Source organism: Corapipo altera, unplaced genomic scaffold (genome assembly GCF_003945725.1).
Source record: "Corapipo altera isolate COAL_440 unplaced genomic scaffold, ASM394572v1 326, whole genome shotgun sequence".
Taxonomy (NCBI): domain Eukaryota; kingdom Metazoa; phylum Chordata; class Aves; order Passeriformes; family Pipridae; genus Corapipo; species Corapipo altera.
This window is the reverse complement of record NW_020884945.1, coordinates 998,004-1,006,522: the sequence shown is the minus strand read 5'-3', so window position 1 is coordinate 1,006,522 and position 8,519 is coordinate 998,004. Positions and strand designations below refer to the sequence as shown.

Below are 8,519 nucleotides of genomic sequence, written 5' to 3'. Positions count from 1 at the left end.
AGACATGTGAGACCCAGCAGGCTGGAGGAGCTCCCTATGAACTTTGGGACCTCTTGCAAACAGGTTGCCCAGAGAAGCTGTGGCTGCCCCATCCCTGGAAGTGTCCAAGGCCAGGCTGGAGCAACCTGGGATAGCGGGAGGTGTCCCTGCCCATGGCAGGGGGTGAACAAGGTGAGCTTTAAGGTCCCTTCTAAGCCACAAACCATTCCCATGTCAGATGCCATGGAAATGGCATCCATGAAATGCTGGTGGAGATGGAATTTGTCCTCAGCTTTTGCAGAGGTAACTCAGCAACATTCTGGCAAATGATGCTGAGTGGAGACCCCAGAAAGTTTGGCCTTTGTTGTGAAGCTGGATCAGACCCAAACCATGTCCGGTGATGCCTTAAGCCCCTAATGTTTTTTTATTTCTTTTAATATTTGTAAGACTTGTAAGTTTTATAAGCAGTGAAAGTAGAAACCCTCTCTTCTTTGCCCTTGTTCCTTTCCCTTTTCCCTGTAGCACCCTTGTTTACACATTCCTTAACCCTCTTACCCCATTCTATGCTCCCCATATCAACCCTACTCCTGAATCCAATAGAAATGTTTAGTCTTTTGTCAAGGTTAGGCCTAGACAGTTGACAGAACAGCATATCTGGGCCTAAACCACAGAATGAAGTCAAGAATTAGATAACTATGTACCCTTTGTGCTCTGATGATGATGAAGATGGGATGAATGGAGGGTCCCGAAATGCACCCCAGACTCATTTTCAGGGGGTGGACCCCGGGGCGGTCCAGAGGAAAGGCCACAGGGTGGATACATCTGGGATTGGATGGATGATGTTATAAAATGTAACCTCTCGGGCACAGGGGTACGCGCGCGTCTGGTAACATCTTAGCCTTGGCAAATAAAACCCTTTCTTATCTCACCCCTAATTAACTGCTCCGGAGATTTTTTCAGCACCTAAATCCCACGGCAACACCGGCCACGAGTCTGTCCTGCCCGTGTCAGATGGTTTTGTGTCCAACCAGGGTGGCAGAGGCAGGAATTCCATCCTACTCATCCCTTCTGCAGCTGCTGCCGTGTCATGGCGAGGGTTAACCAGGACAGATGCAGCTTTGTGAGACCCAGCCAGGGGCAGAAGCTGGGCTGGCTGTGGCAGGAGGAGGAACCCCGTCCAAAGTCCCTGGACTGGCGAGGACAGACCACTTGGTTTCTATCCTGTAAGTGGGGATTTGTCCAGGATGCTATAGGAACAACTAGAATTAGAAAGGAATAAAGAGTGAATTCTTCCTCCATCCCGAGCGTGTTCCCTCCAGGGCAAAGGTCAAGTGCATTGTGTGGCAGTGTTTGGATTCAGAATAAAACAAGTGACAAGGGCGAAAAGCTGGGGCATGCACAGGGCCTGAATACAGAGGAGGGGGGGGGAGACACCAGAAATCATGCTGTCACCCTTGGGGTCATTAACATGTGCCACAGGTGACCTCATGACATGGAACAGGGGCAGTGGAGACACTGCTGTGAGTCACTGAAATGCTGCCCTGGGTGTGTTCAGCTGTTGGTATTTTCTGAGCCTATTTCTGAGCACAGCTGTTGGTGGAGTGACCAGTCCTCTGGTGAAATGGAGATAGGCCCCCTTGCTTGGAGAATTGACTGGAATTAGTCTCATTTCTGGGTTCTCTATTTCTCCATAGGAAAAAGGGGGCTTTGGCAGTGTCTCTCTTCAGATTTCAGGTGTCCCCGGGTGGATTTTGATGATTCCAAGATACGTTTCGATGATTCCCAAGTGGATTTTGATGGTTCACAGGCACATTTTGATGGTTCCTATGAGGATTTTGGGTGATTCAGACTGTCTCCCCATCCCACATGTATTCTGTAGGTGGAGTCCATTCATCACTTCCTGGAGCAAAGCTCTGGTGAAGGAAGAGGGTTCAGCACAAAGCGTGAAATGCTGGAGGAGATGGAATTTGTCCTCAGCTTTTGCAGAGGTAACTCAGCAATATTCTGGCAAATGATGCTGAGTGGAGACCTCAGAAAGTTTGACCTTTGTTGTGAAGCTGGATCAGACCCAAACCATGTCCAGCCACGAGTCTGACCTGCCTGTTCTTCGGCATCTCCCACCTTTCCCACCATCTGTGCCCGGTTTAGTTCAGTGCTGGTTGATTTTACCTTGACTTGGTGTCCAGCTTGATGATGCCAACACAAGACTCTGCCCTGCACAGCCTTGTCCTTCCTTGGCTAAGGAGGGGGTGAGATACCTTCTGGCATAGTGGAGTCATTTTTGGAAGAGGTGTTGGGAGGTGCAGCTGAAGCCAGGAGAGTTTCACACTTCCCTCCAGACAGAGTAAATCCTGGGACTCTGCGGTGGTACAAGTCCTGTTGCCTCTCCACTGTTCAGCATCTTCCGGGGGGTCTCAGATGCCAAACTGTGGCTTTCTGGAACAAACTGGCCGAACCTCACTTTGCCTGAAATGAATTCCCCACCAGGACAGGACCTTCACGCTGGAGAACCTCATGCCCTGAAGGAAATGCCTCTGCCACAGGCCCTGACTGAGCTGAAGCCAAGGCATAGAAATCTGCACTTTGTAAGTGGGCTTTGGCGTGGGTTTTGCCTTGACAAATGCAGAATCACAGAATGGTTTGGGTTGGAAGGGACTTTAAAGGTCATCTAGTTACAAACATCGCTGCCAGACTCGTGTTAGCTCACTCAGACTGTAGTCTGAGCCTAGGTCTTGGGACACCTGAAAATCCACGTGGCAGAGGCTCTGAATACCCCAGTCACTTTCCTTCTGCTTAATTAGATGTTAGAGACTCCAGTCACACAATGCAAATCCCTTGGAGAGCTCTCTTCATTTATCTGGTGGGTCGCAGGACTCTCTGCTCCCTTTGGAGGTGTCACCTCCTCTTTGGGGTCCATCCTGGGCAAAGCACCTCTCTTGCAGGTGGCTTGAGTACTAAAGTGAGCCCTGTGCTCACCAAGGACAAGGTGGAGAAGATGTTCTCCCCCTCTCATGAGGAAGAACACGTTCTCATGATGGTGGATACAAAGGCTGATGTTTTCTGCCCTACCCTGAGTCCTGCAGCTTCAGACAAAGTTTTACTCGAATAAAACATAGTGAAGGAACGTCTCTATAATCCCATTGTGACTTCAGGCTTGACTCTGAAGAGGTCTTTAGACTATGGACTGATTTAATTTATTTATTTATTAGTCAAGAGCTTTTTTGAGGTTCTCTCATCTCTTTCTTGACTAAAATTGAGCTGCACATTCACTCAGGAGTTGGACTCAATGATCCTTGTGGGCCCTTCCAACTCGGACTAGTTTGTGATTCTGTGTGTACAGCCTTGCTTAGAGCTCAGGCTTTCAGGTCCCTTCCAACCCAAATCCTTCTGTGATTCTGTGTTTGCAAAGATAAAAACCACCCAAAGGCAGGTTTGAGGTGCAGGCTCAGATCTGGGAGCAGAGGTTGGAGCTGTTCCACGGTGCACTGCAGCTGTCCTCGGACAATCTGGGATGTTCTTCAGAGAAACACTGAGGAAATCTGATGGGGGTTGGTGTCTGACAGCGTCACCAACCTGCTCCAGAGCCACGGGGACACTTGGGATCAGGGCAGTTGATCTGCATTGAGTTGGATCTAAACCATGACCACATCCAAATGCTGTGCCCTTCCTTTAGAACACGCCCTTAGTTTTTTCCATTGGGTTTCCTGTCTGTAATGCCACCAATTCCTTTGGGGACTGTTCAGTCACCAACACATCAGGGCAACAAGGAAAGCCAAATTCTGCTCGGGGGTGAGGTGCCCCCCCAAAGGGATTGGGGTGTGTCTTGCTATCTGCCCTCATGTCAAGATTTTATCGTGACATATTGAATCAGGCTTCTTGGAGACCTTCACAGAGCCAACCCCCAGGCACAGGCTGCCGGGAATTCCCATAGGAACTTCCTGGATACAGCAATGGTGCCGGAGAGCGGAACGTTTGGAAACAACCGGCGCGCTCTTGCACCACCACGGCCTTCGAGAGGGCCAGGCCTGTAACTCAAGCATTAATAATGGATTACCAAAGTCAACCAGCTGCAAGGGAACCACTTCTCCCTGCTTAGATAATTCTCCTCCCTGAGAAGAAGAGCTATTGATTTTGATAGTGATGCTTTCCTCTGGCGTGGAAGGGCTACACCCCACCATGGCTGCCTGTGGCACTGAGCTCCTCCTCATCTGCACACACCACAGGGCTCAGCTCCAGGAACAGCTCTCCCATCCACCCAGAGTGCCACCAAAACTGGGGACGCTCTGATTTGCTCACCAGGAATTCAGCCAGCTTTGCAATTCAGGGTTGGTTTCTCGTGAGAGTGCAACAAGTGGAGGTGGGGGGAAAGAGGAGCCAAGCTTTGATCTTGTTCATAAAATCACCAAATCCCAGAATGGTTTGGGCTGGAAGAGACCTCTAAAAGTCATCTACTCCACCCCTCTGCCTTGGGCAGGGACACCTTCCACTAGCCCAGGTTGCTCCAACCTGGCCTTGGACACTTCCAGGGATGGGGCAGCCACAGCTTCTCTGGACACAATAAGCTCATGGACTGAGCTGAAAATTTGTGTCCATTTGGTTTTGGGCAAGGCTGAAACAGGAATCATTTTTGGCCCCCATAAGTAGAACACTTGCTTTGAATCTGTTTTCCAGGGGAAGGTGTTTGCACTCACCCAGTGACACCTGAACTCACTCTCCAGCTTTAGCCACATTTACCTGTGGTTGATAAATGTGATATCAAAAGATAGGATGAAACAAAGCAACAGGATGTAACACCCAAACCCTACCAACAGCCTGAGGGAGGACAAGCCCACAGCACGTTCAGCCTCAGTGGGACACCAGAGAATGAACCTGGGAGAAGGAAGCCACTTGGAAAGCCCTGGGAGCATGGGGTGCCTTCTAGTCTGAGCTCACACCACTCCAGACATCAGAGAATCCAACAGCAAGGGGCAAATCTGCAGGGAATTGGGCTCCAGCAGCTCCTCTGCCCACGGAGTGACTTGTTTTCTTGGAGCGCTTTTCATCTCTTTGCAGGCACAAGCTGTGGAAACAAAGGGCTGGATCCGTGATGGGGATTTAGGGAGCTGCTACAAAATGGTGGGAGCAAGGGTCCTCTTTGATGGGACAGCCCCCTGGAAGCCAGCAGGGATGGGGTGTGGGACACCAGCGTGGATGGGTGCTGAGCCCTCAGGCTGGGGGAGGGAGGGGACCCTCAGGCTGGATGGGAAGGGGCGCCTTGGGAATCCAGCATTTAAAATATAAACCTCTTTCTTATCTGACAGAAATGCTGAATTGAGACATTTGGGGAGTTTGAGCCTTGTTCCTGGGAAGAAAGGAGATTAAATGAATAGCCAGAATGGTGCAGATGGGAAGGAATCCCTGGAATTTGCTAGTTCAGGGCTTCAAAATTATTTCTGGAAAACACAAAGGAGCAAAACCCCCTCAAATCTCAAAACCCAACCTCTTACCTGCTCCAATACCTGCAGGCTGCTTCACCTCCTGGTCTTCTCCTCTTCAGACCAAGACTCAGCCCTATGGAAGTTCATTAGGAAGCTTCATAATGAAGTTACTGCAAACTCAGCATAAAGTATAAAAACTTCAGCCTTAAATTCTGGAATCTGTAAAAAAACCTGCCCCGTAAAAACTCATCCAAACAGCATCACAGAATCATGGAATGATTTGAACTGGGAGGGAATTTAAAGATCATCCTGTTCCAGCCCCTTCCACTGGCCCAGGTTGCTCCAAGCCCCATCCAACCTGGCCTTGGACACTTCCAGTGGCGGGGCAGCCACAGCTTCTCTAGGAAGTCATTCCAGGGCCTCCCTACCCTCACAGGGAAGGATTTCTTCCCAGAGGAAGCCACAGAGCTGCTGGATCCCCACAAACCTGGCTCCTTGCCATGAGCAGCGCGGTGAGTTCCAGAAATCCGGCCAATACCTGCAATCCTTGCTCCAAGTCAGGTGGGAAGAGGGGAAATCCAATCATTTCACTCTGGTCAGTGAGTGAGCGCGTGGATTAATCAATGATTGGCTGTAATTAAGTCAAAGTTGTCTCATTAATACCGTTTTAAAAAGGATTCTCTACAAAATCTGCCTGAGGGAATGTCAGGGTCAGGGAAACCTCACAGTAGATTTTATTGAAATATAACTGGAGAGGGGTTGAGATACCAGCACAGGAGAAGGAAAACCAGCAGGACACAACCCCCTCAGCTGCTCTGGACCAGAATGAACAGGAGTGTGAGCTCAACCCAGACCTGAGTAAGCCAAAGGAGATCTTTTCTGTGGAAATCTTAGGGCTCAGAGCAGGTCCCACTCCCTGTGTCTGTTATCCCTTGTTTCCCTGTGTCTGTTATACCTTGTTTCCCTGTGTTTGTTATCCCTTGTTTCCCTGTGTGGATCCTGCTGGGAATGTGGCTGAACTGCCCCGTTCACTCCAGGTTCTGGATCCCAGATGTCTTGTCCAATCCTTGAGTTCCCTCTCATGGTGTGAGTGACACATATCTGGGTTCCACCCCACAGATCTGGGGAGTTCCTACGCTCCTGAACACAGAGATAACTTTGTGAGACCTCAGGACTTGACATGCTAAAATTAAATGGCCTTTCTGAGTCTAAGTTTTGACAAGAATGTAAAATATCCACCTGCTCTACCTTTTCCTCCTGATTATTCCCCACCCTTGGGGAATAGTATAAACCCCAACCAACCTCTTTTTACTTTCATTACCCCAATGATTTCTGTCCTGAAAGTACAAGGAATAAATCACTTATTTTAACCAAGAAATGGCTGCAGTGTCCTGGTTTCCCCCAGTTTTAATTTGCCCTTTTATCAGGTCACACCATCCCTTCAAAGGTCCTTTGGAGATTTCTAGAGCACAATATCCACAGACAACTCCTGCTTCCTTCCTCCCTCCCTCACAATCTCAATACCACATCTCCTGATCACCAGCAAGTTTCCTTTTTGACTTGTGTTCTTCTTGAATTAAAAGCAAAACAAGAGGTTTCTTCAAGGAGACTCCTTCCATGGAAAGCACAGCCAACTAAGTGATGCTGGGATGGTGCCTCCCCACCCCTAAATTTGCATTGCAGCAAATAATTGAAATTTGTGCCTCTGCTCTTTTATTTTGTGCATTTAAAAAAAAAAAAATCCAATTTAAAAAATTCACCGAACCAGGTTGTTTTATTCCCGAGACGTCGTGTCCAGCGAAATAACAAACTCTAAATAACAATGTGAGTGGTTATTGGGGTAAAGAGATGCTCTAGCCCAGGATGCCCAAGGCTGTAGAACATGAGGAGGTGCCCTAAGGAGAATCCTACTTTTTCATCTCTGCACCCTGACGTGTACTTAGCCTTGGGCATTTTGTCAGGAAAAGCCCAACCTCACTGAATCCTGTGGATCAAGGAATATGCAATGTATTAAAATTGTGTTCAACCAAACACAAACTGTTTGTTGGATTCAGCTCAGGAGCAACCCCATGAAACCCCAGAGTCTGTGGGGCAGAAAAAAACCTGATTCATTTCCCAGATCCTGGGTAATCCAGGTTTTCATTGCAACTGATGGAAGAACAATCCCTTTGGCAGGTGGGTTTTTTTCCATCTGCCTCACACTTCGACCCAGGCTGAGTGAATCAGCCCTGGGCAGCACTGCTGTCCCTCCCCATGGGTTGCAGTGGGATGTTTAGACTCATTTTTGGGTGGGTGAAGCTATTTGAGGATCATTTCGCCTGTGAGGTTCTAAGAAAGACCTCTGGCCTGCAATCTCAGGGCCAGAATGAATTGGGAAGATGCCTGGTGACACCAGCATTCCCAATCTCTCCCCTCAGGTGTTGTGCCAGTGGGTGAAGCCACCTGGTCATCCTGAGAGCAGAAGCAGCTGAGCCACTTGTGCCACGGGCAGAACAAGAAGTTTGGGTTGTTGTCAGACCCAGAAGGTCCCCCAGTTCCTCCTTCCCCCCAGTTACCTGTGGGGTTCGACCATTCCTCACGTCAACCCCCTCTAACCGCTGGTGAAGCCCAGCTGCCCCTCGCAGTGTTTTCCTTCCATGGTCTCCTGGCCCTGGCATCTGCCACATCTGGTTGATCCCTTCTGTCCAGACCAGTAGTTTGAGCTCCAGCCAGGAGCTCCTCAGTTATTTGTCTGGGCCACTCTCCAAAAAATGCACTTAGTGATAAACTCGAGCCATCCCCACACCAGAGCCCGTCAGGTCAGCTGTGGGACGGGGCTGGTTCCCACCCTTCCTTCCACCGGTGCTGCAAGAGAAGATGAGGCAGAGGCCTGACCCCACCCCTTGGGGTGCTCCTGCAGTCCCTCACCTTGCCAAGGGTCCCTGGGGCAAACCTCAGAGCCCCCTCCACCCTGGACAAAGCTGGAGCAAAGCAGACCCTGTGCCCACCCTCTGCGACCACCTCCGCTGTTGGAAGCAGCTGGATTTTGGCAGGCTCCTGCAAGGGAAAGGAAAGCCTTTTTTTTTTCTTTCCCCTTCTTCTTCTTCTTCTTCTTCTTCTTCTTCTTCTTCTTCTTCTTCTTCT

The 8,519-nt window shown here is 49.5% G+C and overlaps 1 long non-coding RNA gene across 1 annotated transcript; it reads right to left on the bottom strand.

Annotated features, from left to right (window-relative positions):
* Positions 1–5,464: 5,464 nt before the first annotated feature.
* LOC113956180 lies at positions 5,465–6,339 on the bottom strand. Its single transcript, XR_003530773.1, has 3 exons — positions 6,251–6,339; positions 5,935–6,027; positions 5,465–5,529 (listed from the first exon to the last, which is right to left on the bottom strand). It is a non-coding gene; the product is annotated as an uncharacterized LOC113956180 (long non-coding RNA).
* Positions 6,340–8,519: the final 2,180 nt, after the last annotated feature.